This window comes from Phasianus colchicus, chromosome 2 (assembly GCF_987193195.1).
Source record: "Phasianus colchicus chromosome 2, bPhaCol1.hap1.1, whole genome shotgun sequence".
Classification (NCBI taxonomy): domain Eukaryota; kingdom Metazoa; phylum Chordata; class Aves; order Galliformes; family Phasianidae; genus Phasianus; species Phasianus colchicus.
This window is the reverse complement of record NC_143437.1, coordinates 13573085-13598565: the sequence shown is the minus strand read 5'-3', so window position 1 is coordinate 13598565 and position 25481 is coordinate 13573085. Positions and strand designations below refer to the sequence as shown.

General features: G+C 45.1%; 1 protein-coding gene and 1 long non-coding RNA gene across 5 annotated transcripts in view; both read right to left on the bottom strand.

Annotated features, from left to right (window-relative positions):
• Positions 1-25481, bottom strand: part of PAK5 (p21 (RAC1) activated kinase 5) — a 323333-nt gene that overhangs the window by 184677 nt on the left and 113175 nt on the right. For 3 of the 4 annotated variants that reach the window (XM_090134842.1, XM_090134845.1, XM_090134844.1), the window contains exon 4: positions 12919-13021. The gene's annotated coding sequence lies outside the window, so the exon portion shown is untranslated. The remainder of the gene's footprint in view (positions 1-12918; positions 13022-25481) is intronic. The other variant, XM_090134843.1, reaches the window with a different exon arrangement.
• LOC116233087 (uncharacterized) lies at positions 869-3679 on the bottom strand. The gene is made up of 3 exons (XR_004167886.2): positions 3306-3679; positions 2732-2935; positions 869-2025 (listed from the first exon to the last, which is right to left on the bottom strand). It is a non-coding gene; the product is annotated as an uncharacterized LOC116233087 (long non-coding RNA).

The following is a 25481-nucleotide window of genomic DNA, read 5'->3' as shown; positions in this document are numbered from 1 at the left end:
GGGTGACAGCAGAAAAACCTGGACTCTTGTTTTCTTTTGAAAATGGTCAAGAGCTTTGAGATGGAAAGGTGACAGGAGAACAGTTCAGAGATTCAGCAAAGCACTCAGACTTCCAACAGAAGTCAGCCACTAAATATCTGCAAGCTTTTGCCAAAAAAGACCAAAGAAAAACATCACCAACTATACCTGCATCTCAAGTCACACAGAGAGTCACTGAAAGCTCTGTGCCATAGATGTAGCAGCTCTGCATAGCAAGCAAAATGGGATAATTGTTGGGAAGGCATTGATAAGAATCAGATGCACGCATTGAAACACACTGACCACATTTCTATCAGTCTGACCTTACAAGGAGACTAGAAAAGAAACCAAGTTTAGAAAGAGCCGTGTATTATTTTGCAATAACTTGAACATGAATCAGTGCTTTAGCCCTACTGCCCAAAGATAGCCATGACTACCTAAGGATACAAATATCAGAAGTTTGATTCAGTCTAGAGACAAGTAAGTTGTATGATTTGAGACATTTCAGCACAGATGTAAGACTCCATGAATGCTTTAGAGCACAGAGTGGTCAAACAGGCTCAAGAATACCCTGTTAAACTTAAGAGCTGCATGAAAGGAGAAGCCTGGAAACACACGTTTTGTTTTGACACTGCCTACATAAAGAGACACCTCAGTCTGGCCACAATGGAGAACAGCAAGTTTAAATCCCTTCTGCAAAAATAGAATGGATTGTGAGTTTGACCCTTATTTCTGACCTCTAAACTTTTTTTTTTTTTTTTTTTTTTTTTTTTTTTTAAACAGAAGCGTTGGCTTTTGTTTCATGATCTCAGAAGAACAAGCAGAGGGGTTCAGCTGGAGTTCAAAAAAAGTAAGAGTAGTCAAGAGATGAAGCTGCAGATCTTACAACTAGCATCTGCAGAAGGAAGAGTATTGAATGATGAGCAGGGAGGGGAGCAAAAGACTCAGTGCTACTGGCCTGATCATAGAAAAGCTGAGTGGTGACTTCATGGACGCTTTTAAAGGATACCAGGTGCTAGAAATAGACCTTGGGAGCAGAGAGTAAAGCACCACTCTCCAAGTGAGGGATTCTTCTGGAACGTTCAATCAGCTGTGTCAAAGTACTGAGAAAAAGGAAACTTGCAGGTGGGAGTTTAAACATTGAATAAGTCTCTTGATACAGGCAGCACAAGTGAGAAATCAAAGGGGAAAACCAGCACAGAAGAATTAAGCAGACAGAGGGCAGCAATACTTAAAGGAAAAGGAAAGATGATCCCTGCACATCTGTGCAACTTAAGACTAGATGCTTTGTACAGCAGTTTTGGTTCATAGTCAGGTTGTAATGTAGCCTTAGTCACTCTGCAATTTCCATTTCATGTTCAGGACACTTCTGAATCTTCAAGGACCATTTCAAACATACAGGCTAGCTACTATTGAAGTAAGTGCTTCACTTGCCATTCTATTGCACTACACAGGGTCAGGTATTGGTGTTGTAGATACTATAGTCACACATCATTTGTGTGAGCAAAACACAACACTCTGATATCAGAGAGCTTTTCAGAGGTTCTTATTTACTCAGGAAGCCTCAGTGCTCCGTAACAGTTCCAAAACTTACCCAGTACTACAGGAGATAACAAGACAACAATTGTGCACCAACACATACCTGAGTGATGAGACCTCAGCAGATTACAAGCTTCTTTCAGGCCTAGGTTGAAGTTCTGTGACACCTAACAGCATGCTCCTTTCTTCCCAAACATGGAGGTGGCTTGCTTCATGCACCTCTAACTCTCCTTTTCATCTACTGTCCCCTCACCTAAATACACACATTTCTACCTACTGTCAAAATGCAAGTGCACACAGTATGTCTGTCCTTTTGTGTAGTTCTTCTTCCTCAAGGCTCCTCTAAGCCACACTATAGCCTCACCAGCTTGTCTCTGCCATTTCTGTTAAGAGTCTTAAGGCTCCAATTGTGTTGTCCAGGCAAACAGTAGAAGTCACCACTTCAGGATGATGACATTAGCATAGCTTCTGTAATGGCCACAAAACAAAACACATTTGACAAGAAGTCCTCTCACCTGGTCCTCAGGTTATTTTACAGGCTTCTTACATCCAGCACATGTAGTTTTCCTAGTTTATCCTATATACCATTAAATACATGTTTATGAATCAAAATGCTAGCAAATGCTTTTCTGCTCTGCTTCCTATTTTTAATACATTTACTATTCACAGTTGTTTTTTGGAAAGCAAATCACAACAAAAATATGTTCCAGTCAAGCAATCTATTCTCTTATGACAATAAAGAACAGGCAGTACAAAAAGTTGAATTCTTAAGCTAGTGTAAACACAGTAGAAATAATAAATACGGTTATGGCTTAAGACCTTTGAATGGCTCTTGAATAGCCCATATTATGAATTGTTTGAGCTTGAACTCCAGGAAATTTAATTTAGCCTTACTACTGCTACAAGTCCCTTGCCGTAGCTCTGGGGAACATCTCATTTGTAATAACAGAACAGGGAAGAGTTTTAAGAAAAAGAACTGAATAGACTTCGAAGGGCTGGAGAAATAAGGCTTTCCTCATTTCCAAGCAAGGGCTTCCCTTGTATTTTCCCAGAATGAACTCAACAGGGACAGGGTTAAGTCATGATACGCTACCATTATAAGCCCTTGAGATCCTCTAGAAAGATAAAAAGAGCCAAGAAACATGAAATAACAGGAAAAGCAATGCAATCTTACTCGAAGGGTGGGTGACGAAGCTTGTCTCTCCTAGGACCACCAGTGCTTGTACAACCTGACAGCTCTTGTCCTGTAGCACAGGGCTTCCAAGGAAATCAAACACAATAGTGCTACTCCATCTACTACTCCATCCAACTACTACTCAAACACGTTGCTTACAGCAGAAAGGGAACTCAGGTACCCCAAAATGAAGAGGCAGAAAAGCTGTAGAAAAGTGAGTAATAAACTATGAGAATAGTTACCTGGTGATTTAGAGTAATTAGAGTGATTTACAGTTCCTTCTGAGTGACTGAAAGAGACAGAAACCCAGCACATTACAGGGAGCTGTTGGTGAGCCATACAGCCTCTACAGAAGGAGGACCAGAAACACATAAATCAAAAGCAACTTGAGATTGCCCATTAATTCTGAATGCTTCTGCCAGCAGTTACTATCTGATGGGAAAGAATGAGCTGACATCCACTTAAGAAAAAAGGAAGAGATCAAATACACCCAATTACTGAAAGAAATAACTAGGGAAATATTTCATCATCATTTTTATCTTCTCCCTCCTCTTAATCCCAAACTTCACAGTACCTTAATCCAACTGGAAGCACTTCTTTTCTTTTCTTTCTTTTCTCCCCCAATAATGCCTTCCATCCAGCCCCTTGTTTTGGGCACCTCATTTATGGAGGTGCTCAGCCCTCCCTTCCCAGCTGCTTCTGACTGGGCTGGTTAATTGCAAACCACTGTGCTCTTCCCCTACCAGCCTGAGAGTTTCATGGTTCCTTGAAGTCACTCAGTGCCACTTAAAGCCATGCTGGTTAAAGAACTCTTAGGTTCTCAGTTAACGAGGAATACCTACCTTTGCCTACCAAGCCTCCTTCTGTATGCTGAAAGGTATCAGCAGCTTCTGAAATGCTCCTTTGCATATATTTTTTTTAAACAAAGGAGTAGAGGCTAGGCTGCTAACCTCGTGTGGTTTGCTTTCTGTGAGGAACTGGAGGAGGGAACTCTTCCAGAATACACAACAATATTCAGCAAAAATGAATTTCAGAGATGTATGTTGCTTTGTTTACAGGAACTAATTTTAAAATGAGTCTTCAGCATTCACAGCAAGGCCTGGCTTAGGGAGCACTGAAATAATGTTGGAATATTTTCCTCCTGATAACATTTTTATGAAGCTTGTCATCAAAACCTTCAAAAGTGACCATTTCCTTGGAGCTCCAGAAAGGTACATTTTTTAATTAAAAAAGGGAAAAAAAAAAATAAAAAGGAAATTTCATCTTCAAAGACTTCTTTTAACAGAATTTCCACTAATAGTTTTCACCAAAAAAACTCCAAGAAAAACAAAATCTGCAATGTTTGGCCAGTTGTATTTACTTGACTCTGTTTGCATGCTCACCCAGTGAGGGAAGACAAACAGCTGCTCATGATACATCTGACCTATCACTGTAGATCTCCTGGGTTGCAGGGCTGAATGCTAACCACTATGTGCTGCCAGTTTGCAGTGCTCCTGGCTACTTGGGAGAGGTTTGTTGTGCTGATGGGCATTATTGGTTGTGTTACTGGAGCAAATTCAGGAGTCTTAGTGCATGACGACACAGTTTATATGTGCTGGAGGAGATGTAAAGCAAGATTCTTAGATTTAAAGATACAAGATACTTAGATTTAAAAAACTACCCCAAATCTAAGATGCCAATAACCACCATTCCACCCCTGACCTACAGACTTTACTGTCTTGAAGGGAGCTGTATACAAGCAGATAGTGATAGGATGAGGAAATGGCTTTAAACTAAAAGAGGGGAGATTTAGGCTAGATGTTATGAAGAAATTCTTTACTCAGAGGGCAGTGAGGCCCTGGCACTGCTGCCCAGAGCTGTGGTGCCCCAACCATGGAGGCACTGAAGGCCAGGTTGGATGGGACCTGGGCAGCCTGAGCTGGTGGCGGGCAGCCATGCCTATGGCTGCAGGTTGGGGCTGGGTGAGCCTTGAGGTCTCTTCCAGGCTACATTATTTTGTAAATCCATTATTCTATTAGAGCTGCTCATTCATCTCTTCTTCTGCACCTCAAGGCCCACATGCAGAGCATGTGACAAACTCTCCAGCACCTGTCCTCAGCATTTTCAGTCTGAAACTTGGTTCCAGAAACCGTGATAAAGACAGTACTGAGCCCACTCCTATTACAGAGTCACATATCTAGGCGTTGCTTGTCAACCTTGTAAAGAGGCAATGGGAAAAACAAAAAGAGCTTAATAATCATGTAGGAAAAAGGAGGAGGAAGGATGCAATCCTGGCATACCCCATCACAGTGCAGAGAGGCAAGAAAAACCCCACTCCTTCCTTTTGTAGTGCGAAATGCCTTATAATTTAAAAAGGCTTACATTGCAGCGGCTGAAACATCAGTGCTTTTCCACTGGGTTTTCTGCCTGCAGTACTGACAACTGTCAGAAAGTTGCCTGGAAGCAAGAAACTCTGCCAAAACAATACAGCACAAGGGAAAGACACAACTGAAAGTCACATCTGAACAGGCAAGACACCGTGCCAAAGCAGTCAGCAGCTCTGTGGATATTCTAGACCATTTAATCCTTCAAATATATGCCAAATATATACCTGCAAGTCCTCAGCGGACAGCTTTGCTTCACTGAGAGGCTCGCTCCTAAGCAAAGCAAATATTGGTTCCTTCCTTCTGCTGCAGCCTCTAATAAGACACATTACAACTTAAACTAATGATCCTAATTGTCATACAGTGCAAATAATCGCCCCCCTAATAATCCTGTTCTTGGAGCTACAGTCCAGCAAGTAGGTCTCCCCATCTGCAACCCCACTGTGCTCGAGGTAACCGCAGCAGAACAGAGCAGAGCAGGGGCACTTGCTACCCAGTGCTTTCCCTTTGCTTCCTGGTAACACCTGGCCATGCTGCTGGGCGGTGCCCCCCAAGAGCAGTGCGCAGCAGCCTGAGCAGTGGGGTGATGCTGATGTGCTGTGGCACTTGCTGGCGCTGCCTGCTTTCCCTCGCGGTGAAGATTTGTTCCCTGCTGCAGATGTGCGCAGACTCAGCCCAGGGCAACAGTGAGAAGCTCCCTGGCACCATCTCTGAGGGGGACTGCTGCTGGTGACGGTCCCTGGGGAGAGGGTGGGCAGGAACCTGTGTGTGAGCAGCCCACGCCGTCTCTGCGGTGCTTTTTTAACCCTCGGGCTGTGACTGCAGAGGGGAAGGCGGAAAGCGGCGCTCTGCGCGGAGACAGCCGCAGCCGAAGGAGGAAAAGGGGCCGTTGCCAGCACACCACGAATCCCTATTGCTGCCGGGGGAAAGGTCCCTCCAGCTTTTCCCTCTGCTGGGCAGGAGGGACCGAGAGCATTTTGCACGCTCTATTTTCCTGGCAGCTCAAAGCAAAGCCCGGGGCTTTGTTGTGAATTGCTTTTTCTGTTCCTTGCAAATATTTAACCCGTCTTTTCCTCCTGCCAGCCTGCTGACAGCACCAAGATGCCACTGCAAAGCACAGGCCAAAAGGACAGAGTGCACTTGCATTCCTTCAAAGTCCATCAGCAACGCAGGGCTGAGCTCTCAGTAGGGCTGCTGAGCTGAAAAGAGACCAGCAGGGTCTGGGGGACAGGCTGTCCCCAAGCAACATGCAGGTGGCTCACGCAAATGTATGGCCAGAATAACACCCCCGCCCCGGCCACCGCTGCAGGATTTTTGTCGCGGTGTTTTCTTCCAATCTCTGCCGCCCTCTGCTGATGCAAAACCAAGGCAGAGGAGAGCCCTTGTGATGAGCCAAAGCGTCAGGTTTTTGCTGCAAAAGCTCACTCATCCTCGTTAAACAGCCAGCGCAGGCACAGCCCGTGTTTTCTCTCTTAGTCCCTGACAGAAACCCTGAAGCCGTAGAGCACATCGCTCGGGGTAGCATTTTCTTGTTTAATCACACCGCAGTGCTTTAGAAGTTCATCCTCATTGCCTTGCAAGAAGTAAATACTGGTTTAACCAATTTACAAACAAATAGAGAGAAAAACAAAAACAAAAACAAAAAAAAAAAAAAAAAAAAAGCAAGATGAGGGTAAAAGGCTCTGTCTTGAAACTACATCCCTACACTTTCAGTTTCCCACCTGATTTTCTCCCTGCACCTTCAGAAGCCATTCTGCAGCACTTAGCCTTAACCCATCTGTGGCTGCTTACAGCCCCAAATTCCCACCGGCAGCTCAGTGAAAGCATCAGACCACCTCTTGCTTGCCTGGAGTACACCCAGAACTCTGGGGAAGAGCAGAGGTAACCTGAGAGACCTGTGCCTACTCCTGAGCCCAGAGGGAAGCACTTCCCAAACACCCGCTGGACCAGCACCAGGCAGGTTACTCCCACCTGGCTTTGCTCAGCAGCAGGAGGGAGGCAATGCAGCCCTGCAGATAACATACCTACGCAGACATCCAGCCCCTTGTTTCCCTCCTGCATCTCTAGGAACAATCACTTCGTTCCTCAAAGCTTGAATTTCCCCCTCTGCAAAGTGAAGGCCTCATTTCCATCGTAAAGCAGCATGAGAGCCGTTGGTAATGAGATTTATGATTATTGAGGAGTTATTTAGTACAGCTTTTAGATCCTGCCTCATTGATTTTGCTTTACAGACTCTGCGGCTCCTGTTGCTATTACCGTTAGCTCACCCCGGCCACTCAGAGGTTGTTCCTAGAGCAGCACCCAGAGCTTGGAGCTGCATAGGGAAGAGCATTGGCTGCGACCACCAGAAGACTGAGGCTAACTTAGGTCTAGAATATTGCTGAGGAGCTCTGTGGAAAATAGCAGGTGACAGCAGCCCCAGAGCAGGTAATTCCTGCAGCCAGTTCAACATCCCTAGGCCAGGTCTGCCATCCCACACTTCTTTACTCTGCCATATAACCCCCAGTGAAGGGCTTGTGCTCTGAATGGGTTCTCTAAGCTGACATAAGCTTCCATCCTTGAAAATGAGTTGTTTTAATAATCCAAGCTGCAAAACATCAGAATAAAGGGAGACATCCTGTTTGAGTCACAGTGCTTGGTTTCAGGTGAGAATCGTAGAGTCTCATAAGTTGGAAGGGACCTCAAAGCTCATTCTGCTCCAACCCTCAGCCATAGGCAGGGTTGCCTCTCACCAGCACAGACTACCCAGGTCCCATCCAACCTGGCCTTCAGTGCCTCCAGGGATGGGGCATGACAGCTCTGGGCAGCAGTGCCAGGGCCTCACTGCCATCTGAGTAAAGAATTTCCTCCTGACATCCAATCTAAATCTCCCCTCTTTTAGCTTAAAGCCTTGTCCTAACACTATCTGCTTGTGTAAAAAATTGGTTCCCTTCCTGCTTATAAGCTCCCTTCCAATACTGTAAGGCTGCATGGAAGGCCATCTATTAACCTAACTTACATTAGGATGCGGGTTAGTAGTTGGGAAACACCACCTTGCTCCAAGACTTCATTAGCTTGTCTTACTTGGGTAGCAACTAGCAGTAGTGGGATTAGTAACAACCCCTTCCCTCTCTCTCCTCCCCCCCCCCCCCCCAAAAAAAAAAAAGCTAATTTGTCAGAACCAGATTGCCAGATTGCCTGAACATCCTCCATGTGAGTGTATTTCAGCATCTGAAGGACAGGAATCTGTCTAGAAAGAGAAAGGTTTCATGAAGCCCATAAAATATCAAACTGTTCAGCAGTATTTCTCCTTCATTTATATGAGTTGCTGTTTGGCCACTCTCTCCAAGTAGTCAAGCTGCCCATTTGCAGTCTGGCATGAAATGGCACATGCCCAGGGTTGGTTTTGTCTATGCTTGACCTCTCTGGCCACTGATATTTGCTCTTCAAATCCTGAAGCCTCAACTGCATGCACAAAGGAATCTCGATGCTTTTACAGATGACCCCTATGGTTGCTTTCAACCTCTAGCTAAGTCCCACGCAGGAGCTCAGACCTTGGCTTCTAGCCCCCAGAGCTAGGTTTTTATTCAAGCACATTTTTCTCTGCTCTGACCCCCACTCACAGACAGACAGCATCCGCAGACAGGAGATGTGGCAGGAGACACCAATACAGCTGGCAGTACTAGGAGAGCCGGTGTGCTCTGGGACATCTCAGCAGGGCTGGGCCATTTCCACTTCAGGATGCAAGAAATCATCATTGAGCTGCACTGACAGATTTTGATTTTCATATACTGGGAGAAAATGGTCAATTCTTAATAAGGTAATTGAAGTTCCTCTTTAATATACCAGCACAAAAGCATTTTACGGCTTCTGGCTAGTATCCAGTGTAACTGAAGTTCAGATCAAGGGATCGACAAAGAAACATCCACTGCATCTAATGTTTATTGACCAGACTTTAAAAGCAGCAGGCTGCGGCAGGAGCTCTCTGGAGAGCTCTGCTTCTCCTCCAGCGGGGGATGTCTGCGCTTTGGCTCGCGCTGCTGTGCCGCACGCAGTGAGCGCCTCGCAGCCTCCTGTCTCCCCACGGAGAGATCCCAGCTTCCCCTTTTTTCCGCCATCCGCTTCCATCCATTATTGCAGCAGCGGCTGAAAGCTCAGTGTGAGGCAGCCTGCCTTAGATCGGGCAGTAAGGCTTGGCTTATCTCCGCCAAAACACGATGCTCCGCTCTCATTGTCAGGCTGCGCACTAATTAATACATCCGAGGGGGCTGCGGGGAGCGCGCGCTGAGGTAGCGTGAGTGTGGCGGAGAGAGGCTGGGTGGAAGTGTGCTGCTGGAGTGTGTTGCTTTATTTAACTCCGGATTTCTTTGCCTCCCTACAGCGGCAGCTTTCTGCCTGTGCATCTCTAACGCTCTCTCCACCACAGCCCCAGGCATCACAACAACTTTGATTTCTTAAAGACAGACACAACTATATTTGTACTGAATTATTTTTACCCATAAATAATCACAGATGTGAAGACAGCACAAGAAATGAGAGTCTTAGCAAAACCAACCCCCGCGCTCAGCCCTGACACTGCAAGCTGCTTGGGAATAATCTAGAGTTTTCAGGTCAAACTAAAGGCTGTGAAATAAAATCCTTAAGGCTCTCATTCTCCATTTTCTAGCACATCTGGGTGGAGAAAAGAACGGTGGCCTTTTCCTGCTGTAATTTCTGCTGGAGAACAGACTTTTCCAGTTTCTGCTACCTGCTTTTATCTTCCCTTGGCACTGCTTTAATCCTTTGTGCCCTCCTCTCTCACTGCAGCAGCTGAAACCCATCTGGCCTGTCTCATTTCTCCTCTTCTCTACTGCATCCATCCTTCCCCTCCTCCAGAACTGCATCTCACGCTGGGTTCCCATTGCTTTCTTAAGATGAACGCTGTTCTAGTTTTCTCCTCCACTCTCAGTGGTGCTTCCGCTACACCATTTCCAGCACCGTATGTTTCTCCCTCTTGCATCTGCCTCTTCCTTCCCGCAGTTGACTTCTTTTCTTGCCTTCCTTTCACTAAAACAAGCAGCCAGTTGGTATTCCCACCCGGGATGAAGAGTGCTAGGCACCACTCTTGGGTATGGTTTTCAGTTCCCATTGCTAACAGCCATTCTTCTCTGGTTACCCAAAAGGGAGCTCAGCAGACAAGTTTTCAGCTGCCAGCTTAGGAAACATCCTCGGGAGTATTCTCTATTTCTGTCGATAGCTCTTCCTTTGCCACCATCACATACTGAGATCATATATCTTAGTATTTTTCCATAAGAAAAGACAAATCAGCCAGAATTATGTGACCTTCAAAAAGCAATCATTAATTATCTCAAGTCTCCAAGAAGCAGCACAAGAGCTGGCTTTGGAGTCCTGCAACTCAGTACAGCAACAGAGCAAAGCAGCACACTATCTGCATATATATCAAAGGATATGAAGGGGATGGCTGTTAGTTCTGGATCCAGTGGGACCTGATCATAACACAAGTGGTAAGGGATAAAGGGTGGAGACTGTACTGGTTTGGGCTGGGATTGAGTTAATTTTCATCATGTCTTATATGGTGCCACATTTTGTATTGTGTGTGATCACAACAGTGCTGATAACACACCAGTGTTTTAGTTGTTGCTAAGCAGTGCCCACACAGCATCAAGACCTGCTCTGTTTCTCGTGCTGCCAACAAGGAGTCCAGAGGTGTACAAGGGAGGACACAGCCTGGGGAGCTGACTGAAGGGATGCTCCATACCATGTGACTTTGTACTCAACCCCTTAACAGCAATGAAAGCTGGGGGAAAGGAGGAGCAACTTGGAGGGGACATTCAGAGCAATGGTGTTTGTCTTCCAAAGTAATCATTACATATGGTGAGCTCTGCTCTACTGGAAATGGCTGAACAGGCTGAAATGGCCTGCCAAGAGACATAGTGAATTAATTCTTTATTTTGCTTTGCTTGCACACAGAGTTTTTTCCTTACCTATTAAAATGACTTTATCTCAAACCCACGAGTTTTCTTGCTTTTACCTTTCCAGTTCTGTTCCCCATCCCACTGTCAGTAGGTGAGCAAGTGGCTGTTTCATGTTTGGCTGCCTACCAGGGTTAACCCACACCATAGCTACAACAAGGAATGTCTCAAGGAAATTTGCACATTTGCATGCACCAGGACACATGCAAAGAGTCACCTCACTGGCTGGATTACTATTTGCATTTATGCTGCTAAAATGCAAATGCAACTTTGGGCCAACTAAGATCATACCTGTAATTCCAATTCTTAAAATAACCCGGATGTGTGATTATGTTGGCCACTTGACACATTATAACAGCAAGGGGCCACCAGGTTCATACCAACAGATGAGGCCAGCAGGATTCACCTGGAGTCTGCAACAGCACCAACTAAGCCCATTCCTCTAGGCTGGGGTTTCAGGGAGTACTGCTTGGTCTGGCCAGCATTCTACCAGGGAGATGAGGGCAGGTGGTATAAGATGCAGGGACATCCCTACAGGAGCTGTCACCTCTTCCTCACCTTCATTCCTCTCTCCACAGGCCAAGGCTCTTGCTTTCCACCCATGGGCTCAGCCCCAAACCTGCAGGACACCCACAGCTCCACAGCTCCTCGCCTGAGGTTTGGCAGAGGCCTGCCCACGGTGCTCTGGTTGCAGCATTCAGCCACTTTCCAGCACTCACTTTCTGCTTCACCATCTGCTTCTAGATATATTCTGTTACCACATTACTTTGCAGAGACTGATGATACACAGAAATAAGCAGGTTTAACACTCACCATTATGCTGTATTTCTGCAAAGACAAATACTACATGTGGCACTTCCTTTGGTGAGCTTAAGTACTCTGACCTTTACGACTCCACAGAGTTGGGAAGCAGGGAAAGGAAAGCGTGAAGAGTGATAGAATCTCTCACTGCTGCTCATGCCAGTGTTATGTCCCCTGTATCCCAGGCAGCTTCTCTCTTCTGTTCTGGGTATGGCCATGCTCTGCAGACGTGTTGGATGCATCAGGCTCCGAGGCCAAACCCCATGGGGCTCTAACCCTGAGGTTCAGAGGGCTGCGAATAATTTGATATGGCAGGAGTTAGCTGATCACAGTCTCCTCCACTCAAGGAAGCTCAGTATGCTCTCCTTGGAAGGGATGATGGATCCCCAACGTCCTTGATCCTCAGGAAATGGCAGTGCTTGCAATGGAAAATACACACCATGTGCCTTTATCAGAGTGCTGGATCTCTATATTCCATACTAACACACTTTCTTGTAAGTGATACAAAGACAATTTTATCACACGCAGATGGAGCCGTATCTCTTGTGCAATTACCATCCATATGCCTGATCTTCACCTGCTTTTAGCACAGGTGCGATCCAAAGGACAATGAAAGTAACAAACATCTTTATAAACTGTCTGACTTAGATCAGGCTGTTTGCCCAGCTACACATCGTAAAAAGGTTTAAAAAAAACACCTCTGAAGATCAGCTGTAAACTGTAATATTATACCAAAAATATATTTACATATATACATGTAAGCTTTATATATATGTAAACTATGTTTACACACGTAGATGTGTTAAAGGCTTTGCTAAGGGTTGATTGGTTCCTACAGACTGAGCTATTTGAATTCCTTGAGATAAGACGTAGGCACCTAATTTTATTCACTGCACTGGGGACATTAAGCTAAGATATTTACATGAAAAAACGCATATTTTTCAATAGTTGGAACTCTTCAGGCCTTAATCAGGTTAGAGGGATTTAGATTGTGATCTGCATCGCATGGGAAATAGAATCGCTTTTTTCTAATTCTATAAACTGATGATTTGAAAAGGAAGGAAAATCTCACCATTTCGGCAGGCTTCTGTTCTCCACGTCTACACAAGACATGCTCCGGCAGCCGGGTGCCATCCTTCTGGTTTCCTGCAGCTCTGTGGCATTTCAAGGCTGTACTGCAGAAAACAGATGTATTTCTATGGTAATCATTTTAACACCTTTGACATTGTTTTGTAACTACCTTGGATCCTGTTGCGCTTCACAAAGCTGCAGAGGGAGATGAGGGCTGACAAGTCTGAATTTAAGGAGCGGGGCAGACCTGATTCACCTTCTGGCAATGACACTGGGTCCCTGTGTGAGCAGGTACATCGTTGGTGTCTGTGCGATATTTTGGCTTCACACAGGTTGGCCCAGGGCTCCTTCCTGCTTCAGCCATGTGTTTCAGGAAAAATTTTCCTGGTGAGAAAGTGGGTGGTACTCGGTCACTGGCAGCACACCCCCATCATATGCTACAGTGCTGCAGGCGGGGTTTGGCCTGCATTCCTCTTCACCAGCCCTGCGAGAGTCCAAGGATTGCTGGGGCTAACATAACACAGTAACGCAGTAGGGCAGATCAAGTCTAAGCTTGGTGCCTTGCTGCAAAAATGTCTGAGCCAATGCATGCCTCAATAGCAGCATTTGTATTTGACAAATACTCTGTTTAGGAGATCCTTGTATTAGCCACTGGGAGAATATAACTCACTGAGAAGCAGCCCTGCGGAGAAGCATACGAGGGTTCCAGCAGACAAAAAGCTGGACGTGAGCCAGCCACATGCTGTTGCAGCCTGGAAGGCCAACAATATCCTGGGCTGCATCAAAAGTGGGGTGGCCAGGAAGGAAGGAAGGAATTGGCCCCCTCTGCTGTGCTCTTGTGAGGTCCCACCTGGAGGGGTCCTGCTGCATCCAGGCCCTCAGCACAAGAGAAACGTGGAGCTGTTGGAGCAGGTCCACAGGCTATGAAGATGAGGATATGAAGGTGATCAAAGGGCCAAAGTACCTCTCCTATAAAGAAAAGTTGAGGGAGCTGGGCTCGTTCAGCCTGGAGAAGAGAAGGCTCCAAGGAGACCTCATTGCAGCCCTCCAATAACTGAATGGGGCTTATAAACAGGAAGGGAACTGACTTGTTATGGAGTCTGATAGTAACAAGACAAAGCAGAAAGGCTTTAACTAAAATAGGGGAGATTTAGGTTAGATGTCAGAAGGAAATTCTTCACACAGAGGGCAGTGAGGCCCTGGCACTGCTGCTCAGGGAGCTGTGAGTGCCCCATCCCTGGAGGGCATCCCAGCCCCTCTGGTGAGGGGCAGCTCTGCTCACAGCTGGGGGCTGGCACTGTGTGGGCTTTGAGATCCCTTCTAACCTAAGCCATTTCATGGTAGTCTCTCATGCTACAAGTATTCATCAGGACTTTTTAGAGAGAGGAGACTGTTGGTGAGTTGAGGATAACATCTTATTTTGCTTTTAATATTTCCGTACTGTGTGACTTCTGTCACACCCAGTGTCAGTCCTGCTTCTTGCAGACATTCTTTTTCAAAGCCATTCTCTTGGGCACGTTATACCTCACATATCAGAGAGAAAACAAGCAGAAATCCATTGCTGCCTGCATCCCCTGCCCAGCCACCCGCAGCCAATAAAGGCTAAGCCAAGCTAAGGAAATAAATAGCATGCTGGAATCTCACTTCCCTGAAACAAAGTAAATATCTCCAGTATTTACAGTACCAAAGTTATATTGGAAAATGCTCCCACAGAGACACTGACTCAACAGGAAGTGTTATTGGGGTTTCAGCTAGCACACGAACTCAAGTCCCAGCTGCAAAGCCTGCTGCCATCTCTTAAGCAGTGGAGGACCAGGACCATGCAGCCCCTGCCTTGGGGCTTGGATGCTCCAGGGTCTGGAGCATTGCTGAGACCCTGGGATAAAAATAAAAAAACACATGATACTCAACCTCTGTTTTAGTCAGTGATATAACTAAGGTCCAGGATATAATTCAGAGACACATGCCTGCTCTTTTTGTTGACCTTGTCTCTCTCCTGCTCATTACATTGCTGGATGATGCAATAGCCTGGAAGCATGGGGCCTCACTGTGAGGCGCTGGGATTTCCCTGGGTACACAGCAGCTTTGCTCCAGACATGGGGCAAGGCTCTGCTCTTGCTCTTTCCTCACTGCCAGGAAGCTGGGTCTGAACACAGGATCTGGCAGCTGGCAGAATTTCAGGCTGAACAATTTATACTACTGGAAACAGAAGGGAAGACAACACTCTAAATGCACTGTGAGCGTACTTTGCTGCTGCTTCAGCCCCTTCAGTGGCTCAGATCCCCAGCCGTGGAGCTGCAGGCACTTTCCACAGCATCAGGTCGGTATTTCCCAATGTGCTCCTGACTCAGCCTCCAGGCACAGCATGTAGCAGACATGGAGGCTGGTGTGCCCTGCTCTGCAAGCTGCTTTCTCTTAGAAGCTTATCTTCCAAATACGTGATTCCTGAACCTTCTCAAACAATCATGTTTCAGGAGGCAGGTGAGAAAAAGAAAGACCGTATGGGACTGGATTTGCTTCTGGGGAAATGGAAGACAGCACAGAACCAAGATAAATACCCTCAGCAGCAGCATGGAGCAGGTGCTTCACACACCACACCCTTTCCGTAACTCATCCTGAGCAAACTGCACTGAGCATGTGCTGCCCCGTCCCAAAACCTGATCCTTCTCTCACAGAAATCCCCTGAGTCTCAGTCTCAGCCTTCCTTTCACTCTCTCACTGTTTCCAGCTGCCAGTCTCCCCTCAATCATCCCAAACCCTCCCTTCCCCAGATCTCAGCAGGGCCATCACCAGAAGGAGAAGCTGCTTGCTGCTGCTCAAACCATATCCGCATTTTCTGGCTTTTTGCTTCGAAAGCTGCTTGGGGCAGTCTGAACTGTGACCCAGTTCTGGGGAGTCCTGCACCAAAACCTGGGAGCTGCAGCAACTCTCAGCTCCTGGCTGTAGCCCACCTTGGGAGCAGGGTGCTGAGAGATCCAGCCCTCCTCCATCCCATTCTTCCTGTGTGATGCTGGCCAGGGGAGCAGGACTCCAAAGGCACACAGCAAAGAGAGCTCCTGAGGCGGTCACCAGAACAACATTCCCTCCAGCAGAGGCAAAGAAAGGAAGAAAATGTCTATTTTCATTTTTATATAAAGGCAAAACCTTACTAAGTTTAGAGTTCCTTCACTCATTTTGCTTCTCAGACCCACTACAGTGCTCTCAGTGCATCTTTGGGGATGGGTTGAACCAGATTCCACTCCTTGTTTCCCAGCAGGTGAAGCCCAGCTCTCAACATTCTCAACATTTTTACAGCTTCTAATCACGTTCCAGCTACAAGCTCATCCCAGATAGGATGCAAATCAGGATCCTTTGACATCCTCCCCATGTTCTACCTTCCTGTCCTGCTCCTCAGCGCATCTGGTCAGCAAGTCTCTGAGTTACCTAGTCATGGAGAAAGTGTTTATGTCTCATTTTGCCACAAAACTCAGCGTAGGTGTTTTCCTATTGCTAGCCACCCCCTCAGACCTCCCAAGGGGATGCTCACATCTCCTGAGCTCAATCTGTGCACAGAGTCCTCTGACGCTAGCGGCAGGCTGAGCACTTATCACCAATAACATGACTTCCTGGGGAGTGGAGAGGGAAAGTAACCCAGACGGCCATATGAATAAACAGCTGAAATGATGAATCAGAAAAGCACAGGCTCATTAAGTACGTCAGGTCTTATGGTAACAAGCTCCATTAAAACAAAAAGGGAACAAAAAGGTCTATGCCTTGCCTTCTTCATTCACAGAGAGAGAAAAAGTCTGCTAGTGTTGATCAGGGGTAGATTCTGACTGCAGGATGCATTCCAGAAGGTGCAGCTTTCACAGCCTTCAGCCACGTGTTGGCCTGCAGCTCTCCTGCCACAGCTGGCTGCCCACCAAGGTTGCAGCAGTGCCTGCAAACGCACTCTCCTCTCCAGGCTGCATGCACAGTGCAGATGGAGATGCTGAGGGGATGGCAGCTGCAGCGAAGACAGAAAGGCTGCACTGCTTGAAATTCATTTCACTTACAAAAACTAGCTTACCCAAACCAGCATGCAGCAGCAAAAGATGCTCATCTCCCTTGCTGTTCTGTAAGCTTAAGAGCTAATGGATATATTTGATTTTTTTTTATTGCTCCCAATCTGAAACTTCACTTTCCAAATTCCAGCCCAGACCAAACTTCCACTGCCAAGTTACAAATCCTGAAATAAGGCACTGTGGAATATGTGACTGCAATAGAAATGATGGCACTGCCTCAATACAAAAGGGACAGGATTGTGGCTTATAAATAGTTCAAGGTGACAGTATATGAGAAGGCTGGGAATTATGAATATTTTTAATAGATAGCAGGAGCGAGCATTTACTTACACGTAGTAAGGAAAGAAAATATTCGTAGGCAGAGGGAAATTCTTGGTGGGAAAGAGGCTGGGAAACTCATTGCTAGTGGCACCTTGGGCCTGTTTCCTGTTACTTGTCAGATGCAAAGGATGCCAGTGGGTAATGAGGCCAGATCCCTTTTAAGGGCCACGCCATGACTCAGACCAAACTGAGCTGAGGCATTAAGGCAGAGCTGACCACAACCTGTGGAAGCGCTAGCACAAATACCATCACTTTCCAGCAAAAGGTAACTAACCATTTGCTTTGTCTCCCCCATATAAAATAGCAAAATCCATCTCCAGCCACTTCTACAGCAGGAAGAAAATGAAGGCGTCAGGCATTAAAGGTGCGTGTCTCTTGCTAATATATGAACTCAAGCAAGTTTACAACATCCCAACTAGGCAGTCTGCTGTTGTGTCTGCTGGCTGATGAACACAAAAACAAAGGGACTTGCTATGGAGTGAGGATCATTACTTGGTGAGCTCTGCAGTATCTCGGTGTTGATACTGGACATTGTGACCTGTGCAAATATTCTGCAGTGTGTTTGCCTTCAACATACACTCATACAAACGCGTGACCCACACTTACACTGCATAAGTTGCAGAGTGCTGGTGCCACCTAGTTTGGCGTTTCTAAAAGGAGGAAATAAAATATTAGAAGAGATCACATTTTCTTTCAGTGTCTTAACAGTCTCTTATATTTCTTTACACCTTTTCTAGCTTACAGTTGCAGTGCAGCACCCTTCGGCAGCAGCACAACAGCCTCTGGGTCCAGTCCAAACCTATGATTTCCTTCAAAAGATTCCATGGCAGTGCTTCATGCTGTCAGGTTATGTCTGCATCCCCATCATCCTGCACACACCCGGGCTGAAGGAAACAGCTGGGGCAGTATATCTCGCTGCCCTCGTCGCTGCAAGCAGCTTTGGGACTGCTTCTTTCACTACTACTTCAATGCTTCTCTCTCATTTGAGAGTCGTGGCACACATCACTCTACTTTGGCTAATTAATTTTTAAAGAAGCTTTGTATATTAATGCAAATTCTATTAGCAATGCCTCTTGGCAGCCTGCGTATTACATGTGATTCCAGTAGCATGACAACACTTGACAGTCGCCACAGTGCTAAATTACATATTATTATTTCATGTCCCTTTTAATGTTTTTAAGACACATCCTTAAAATAAGTCAGAATACTTAGCATGCTTCTACTAACTCACAAAAATACTCCTTCTTAATTTAGCAAAGCGTATGTTCTTATTAGAGCTATAGATGCCAGATAAGACTGGCACACACCATGTGTGGTGTGAAATGGCGTAGTTGTGTTGCCTTCAGAGGAACTGCAGAGACTGATATCAACAGTGACTGACATGCCATTTCTTTGCGACTGAAACTTGATATTCCAAGCTGGATGATGATCACGAGGGGTTAACCACAACATCTAATAGCAAGCCCGTTTATGCTACAACCTATTTTCGTGATTCAAGTTCATAAATCTCTGTTTTTATGCCAACCACTAGAGAGGGACAAAAGGAGATGCTGCACAAGTGAAAATCACCAAGTAGGAGAGTTTATAGCACAAAGACTAGTGGCAGCACCGACTACCGACTACATTGGATTCCAATGCTTCGTATTAAACAAGAACAATCTGCTGACAAGTTGCATTCCACAGCAAACAAATTGTGCTGACTGCTCATGATCCAGCACAACTTGGACATAGGAAGGGCACCATGCAAAATCCAAGCACAGATGATCAGAAGCAGGAGGTACAGGAGGGAAAAGACAACTGAACAAGGCTATAACATAAGTGAGGAGACTATTTTTGGGGCCATGTTCATGAGGTCAGCAAGGCTGAAAGCTTGTGACGGGACATGAAAGAAGGGGATAAACAAAGGGAAAAGGGAGAAGTCCTGAAACAGACAGGGACATGGCTAGCCCTGAAGGGATCAGATGTGAAAGGCCAACTCTTCGAGCAGTAATGGAGCTAGGAGATATGGTTTAGTGGCTTGTGGTAGCAATAGTAGTGGGAGTATGGTTGGACTAGCTGATCTTGTATGTCCTTTCCAACCTTGTGATTCTATGATTCAATGATGTTAGATCCCAAAACAGAAACAGAGGCTCCAACAATCATCATGTAGCAGAGGAAAAAACCAAAACATTGGCAAATGCTCTTTGCCCTTTTGTGTTTGGTCCAGGTATTCAATTTTTTACTGCTCTGCTAGTCCATAAAAGTAAAACTAATCAAAAGATCTCAGCTCCCTGTGGCTGTTAAGTGTGATGCCACACAATAAAGCTTATTGATTTCTTTCTTTTTTTTTTTTTTTTTTTTTTAAATAAGGAAAGATGCACACACAGCAGACATGGGAACACCAGCAGTTAAGCTCCCAAAAGCAATACACTAGAAGTAAGGCCTCACAGGTAACTCTACCTCAGCCTTCATAACACTGTGACAACCTAGAGCCTGGCTTCGTCCAGGCTCCCTGCTTCATGTCACTGTGCAGGGCTGGATATTTTACTCCAGCAAACATTGCTTGCCCTCTCCTTTCTTTGACTTGGTAACCTTAGCATCCTTCAAATGAAAGAAGCAGATCCACTGATAAGGTCAAGCTGCTCTCTGTCTCTGAGGTATTTGTGACTGCTCAGCTGAGTTTACCTAGGTAAGACAGGTACCGTAATGGAAGGCAAACAGGGCCAGCCAACAAAATGTGGCCAGATGTTAAGTGCCCTCGCAAAAATGATTTGTGACTGAATAACATTGTGCCTGTGTCAGGAGCCGGCAAGATAAAATAGGTCAGCTCAGCTTTATGGCTGACTCCTGCTACAGACAGACCTACTGGAGATGTTGCTGCCTGCAGACATTTATGGTTTTCCACACAATGTTTTTGTTTCCCTCTGCAGGTTGTCAGCTGTGACGAACAACGCTTACAAACACCATGACACCAGCCAACACATGCTGTGTGACCACAGAGACAGCTGGCTCTGCAGTGGGCAAGTTGTAAAAGCAGTCATTTGTGTCCACATTCACTTACATCTTCTTCATCCCCTTCCTTACTGAGAAAGAAAAAAACACATTTTTGTAATTACAGAGCAAAATGGCACATACTTCCTTCACATTGGCTCACAGATGAATACCAAGCTGCCTGGTCACTGTCTGCAGATCATGTCCTTGAAATGCCACGATATCGCCCGTAAGTAGTGCTAGTAACTGCTATGAACTATGCAAGAGGTACTGTGCTTACTGTGCACTTGTCATGATGAAGTCAAATGGCACCATTAGTGTACCACTTCAGCACCACAGTAATGCTGGAAGAGGCTCATGGCCTGAGGCTTGTACTCACCTTAAGTAAAGGTCTCCCCAGACCATTATTTCTATCATCTGAAGACTCAGAGCAGCTTGGGGGGAAGCAGAGGTTAAGAGAAGCATGGTGGGCAGTGTACAGGGGATACAGGCACCATTTGGAGCTTGTGAATGGCTCTCTGTTCCTTTTGAGTCTCACCTCGCCCCTTGAAAAATGCAGATATTTGGTTCCAGGTCAGATGTTGAATCCCAATCAGCTTTCCTCAAGGCCTCCCTTAGACACACTTTTGTTCATCCAGAAAGCAGAAGGGAGGGAAAAAACAAACGAAAAACAGCATTGGCACAGCTTTGCACATCTTACTCTTCAGGTGTCCCCTCTTACTCTTTAAATGACCAATTTCTACTCTCTACTCTCAGGTTTAGTGATTAAAATGCTGAAAGAAAATTATCCAAACTTTTCTCAGCCATAATACATGACACCTCCAATGCCAGCATGCTGCCCTTCCCTTCCCCTGGTAGCTGTGAGGTAGACCATGGTTCTTTTCCTCTCTCTGAGATTTGACTGCTGGTGAGAAAGACTTTGGCAAAACCTCCTATTGAGGCACATGGCACACACGATAGATCAATGGCAATCATCCCATCCCTAATGTCAGAACCTAAAGAGAGATGTAATCTTACAATATTTGAAGATTTCACAAGAACAAGTTTCCTTTTTTTTTTTTTTTTAAATTCAGCTATGGGATTTCCTGTTACTGAAAGAATCTTCAAATTATTCTTTCTGGTTGGAAGGAAAATTTTGCTTTACAAAGCATACAGAGATGCCTCAAAGCAGTTCTTTACTTCCTAAGAACGAAAGGTCACCACTAGAAAAGATGCAGGAAGGAGAGAGCTTGCATGTACAAAGACAAAATGTAGGTCAAACCTAACCTGCTTTGAATAATTTTGACTTCTGCTCAAGGCAGAGGAAACCTCATCTCCAAGCAAGACTGCTAGGAGGAAGAGGGTGTGCTCCACCACTGGGCTCTTTCCTGGCCACAGTTCTAACCAGCCCCAAGACCTTGCAGTCAGCAGCATAACACAAGTATTAAAGATCTAAGCTTATGTCGCTTGGCTTCGCATCATCTGAAAGTATGTTGCTGGGGCTTTTAGAGCACATGAGGGTATGTTTATTCTAAGTACTAGCGTTCATACCCTCATCAGCTAACTGAGACATACACAGCTGCAAGCAGACCACCAGCTGCAGGACACACATTATGCTACAAGGCACTGTGAGGGTGGGTCCCAACAAAATCAGCTCTACCATCACTTCAGAGAACTTGCCTCTGCACGCTGCACTCCATTCCTGCAGTGAACCAAGCTTTCTGACACTGCAGCAATGGACTTCAGGGACTCGCTAAAGGGAGCTTCCTTATCTCCTAAAGAGAGATTAAGGCATCAGCAACTGCAGTCAGGAGTGCTTGCCAACAGCTCATTCACAAAGAGCAAGAAGTAGGGAGAAAGCATACATCAACATTGAAATTCACTGGTGGCAGTGCTGGCTTGCTAAAAAGCAGGTGTGCCTGAAACCTTGAAACTGGCATATGGGAGAGGCTTCAAAAGGTCTGATCCCATCCTGAATCTGAAAGCACCGCATATGAAGGGAGCTCAACAAACAGCAGTTTCAGTGGCACAGGGAGAAGCAATCTGATCTCGAGCAGAAAGCAGAAAAAAAAACACAGCTCCTGTGAAACTCGAGTGGGAGGGAAAGAACATAAGACTTCAATAAACTCCACTTCATAGCCCAAAGTTATGAAAACAACTTAGAAATTAAAGGAAAACAGAGCTACCCTGAATGCCAACTTGTGACTTTAGGGCAGGAGGGCTCATGGTTTTTTCTTTGATTTAGAGGATATTGCCCATGAGGGACCAATCCAATAATCAAAACATAACTAACTCTCTAAGGGAGAGGAAGGTGCCCGTTCCTTCTCTCTGGTAACTCATGACAAGATGTGTAAGACCAGCACAAAACTAGGGGAGGTTCAAACTGGACATGAGTAACAATTTTTTTACCATAAGGTGGTCAAACACCTGACCAGGCTTCTTAGAGAGGTGGTGGATGGCCCATGCCTGTCAGTGTCAAAAGGCACTTAGACAATGCCCTCAGTAATATGTTTTGACTTTTGGTTGGCCCTGAAGTGATCAGGCACTTGGACTCAGTGATCTCTGTCGTTCCTTCCAGCTGAACCGTTCATTCTAAACTGCTGATGGCCATGCCAGGAAAATTGCAAGACCCCTCCTCAGGTTGCCTTGAATGCAATCCATCAAGGAAGATGAGGGAAGTCACCTCACCCTGCCAGTGCCCAGTCTCGTTGCTCAGTCCTTGCTCCTTCCTAAATGTCTGTCAGTAGATGACAAAATATTCCTTGAAGCTTACAGACGGCTGCACAAAAATAGTTTATTTGCTTACAGTGCTGGGGATGCAACATTATAGATGCTTTCAAGTCACTTGAAGTACAGTACAACATGAGCTATTGGAGCAGAAAGCCTGAATTCCTTTTCCTTTTTGATTCCATCTCCCTTTCAGGCTCTCTCTCATGCTATAAGTTTCGTTTTTTTTCTTTTTTTTTTTTTCCTCCCTAATATGACACAACAAGCTGGTTAGAAGTGCAGGGGTAATAAATGGTTCCTTTGTTGGTCACCTTATTAACAAAGCATTAATAAAACCAAAATTAAACCTGCATGTGTAATCCCCAAATAATGTTTCCTTGCATTTATACACCAAACCCAAAGACTTTTCATGACTGTCTTAGTCACTCACAGAATGGCTTTCAAGGAAGGTTCTGGATACTCTGAAAACTCAGATCACGAATTAGGGCTGCCTACATCACAAAATTATACTCATCAACTGAGTCAGCACTGGAATAAGATTAACATTAACAAGACTTGATAGACAATAAGACAAATTTAAGGTACCGCAGAAAGTTTATTACAGTGCAAATGCACCATGTAACACTTGCCACTGGAAAAATTACTACTGTATATTTAAAAGCTAATTTTCAAAAATATGTTTTGCAGCAACTTTGAGTGCTCAAATGAAAAATGGTGTTACACAAGTGAATGGGTTCTTAGCCAAATTTTGCTTCTAGCTATGTGTGCTATTACTACAGTTCTTAATGAGATTTGGTCTTAGAGCTGAGAATCAGAGCAGTAATATGCAATTTTATTTATCTATATACATATTTCCTCTGAAATGGTGTTGATTTTGAGCTTGGTGGAGGAGTTATACAAAAAGTTCTAAAACAATTTTATTTATTTTTTACACCTATACCTTGGCATCTGGCAATTTTCCATAAATTAATATATTAATATAGGTCAAGTTCAGCATGGTCTTCTTCTCTGAAGTGACCCATTGCAATTTGGGGTGCCTTGTCTTTAACTTGCCCTGCCTGAAACCCAAACAGAAAGCTGGCACTTTTTAGAGGACAAGAGTCCTTGGCGCTTTTGGAGACCACCTCCTCTAAAGTCAGGGAGAGTGTCACACCCAAACAAGTGGCTGAAATTACTGACGATGACAATATTTCTGTTCTATGGCAACCTTGAAGTCTCAGACCTTCGTGGTGGGAACAGCTTCTGCCCCCACATCCACCCAGGCTGTATGCTGGTTTTATCATTCAACTTCAGACCCCACCTTGTCCAGATTCCTTTCTTGGACTTAGCCAGAGGGGAAGCACAGCTCCCTCCATCATTTCTATTCATCTTCTTTTTGCCAAAGCTGTTCTGCTTTGCTACTGTTTTACTCCAATTTCAGCCAGATCCTACATGGCCACTGAGAATCAGTTCCCCAGATTTCCCATGGCAGAGCTAAATATGTTGGTGCTATAGGAAAAACAGCACCATATGGCAGTTGTTTGATCACTAAGCAGAAGATGCAGTTTTTTGAAAACTCATGAGTTCCACCTGTCTAGAAAGTTTTTTCCTCCTCCTAAACACTGCAGGCTCGTTCGTGCATTGCTCATGTCCTCAGTGTCCAGAAAAAGGAAACTCTAGAGATTCATTCTAGATACGCATTTATTCCTGACACATTACCCAGAGTCTGTAGTGGCACTATTGTCTTAAAAGATTATGCAGGGCTCAATTTTCCCCATCAGGAATATCACTAACCTTTGATACTCAAGCATCCATAGCTGATGAGATTTTCCTGCACATTTCCAAGGGTATTGATTCAACCTGCAGCCACTATATTTGCACATAACCTCACAGGCATATATAGATGAGAGTTCAATTACAGGAGGCTGACATATTAATAGCCTGCTTTTAAGAGCTTCTGACATTATCTTGGACTAGTACTGTGAGCCAAGAATCCTTGTTCAATGTATTTGATGTATATATCTATATTAAAATCACTTAAGTACATAAGTAGCATTCAGTGCCCCATGGGGCAAATGGAGGTGTTCACTCTGACCTGCTCCACAGTGCCAATAAGAGGCAGATGACTAGTCTGGTACACTTTGTGCGTCATATCATGGTGTGGACTGGATGCATCTGCAACAGAAAAAAAGGTCTAGGAAAGACAAGAGGGAGAATAAACATGATTTACTAGTGCAAGATGCTGGCTCTGCTTTCTTTCTGTTGTGCAACTGTGAGCTAAAGGAAATAATTTTGCTAAAGATGCTCCACATCCTTTGTGAAATTACTCTTTAAATACTGATTCTCCATCTGCTGAACAGCTTCAGATTTTGAAAGATATTTAGGGACCTGGGTATTTCACATAGGTGTCTGGCTCGATTTAAAAATTAAATTCCCATCTTTTTGTGTAACAGCAGACATAGGGAGTCCAACCCTTGTAATGAGGGAAACCGTAGACACAATCTAGAAATGATGCAAGAAAGACTTGACCTTGAAACAAGATGCA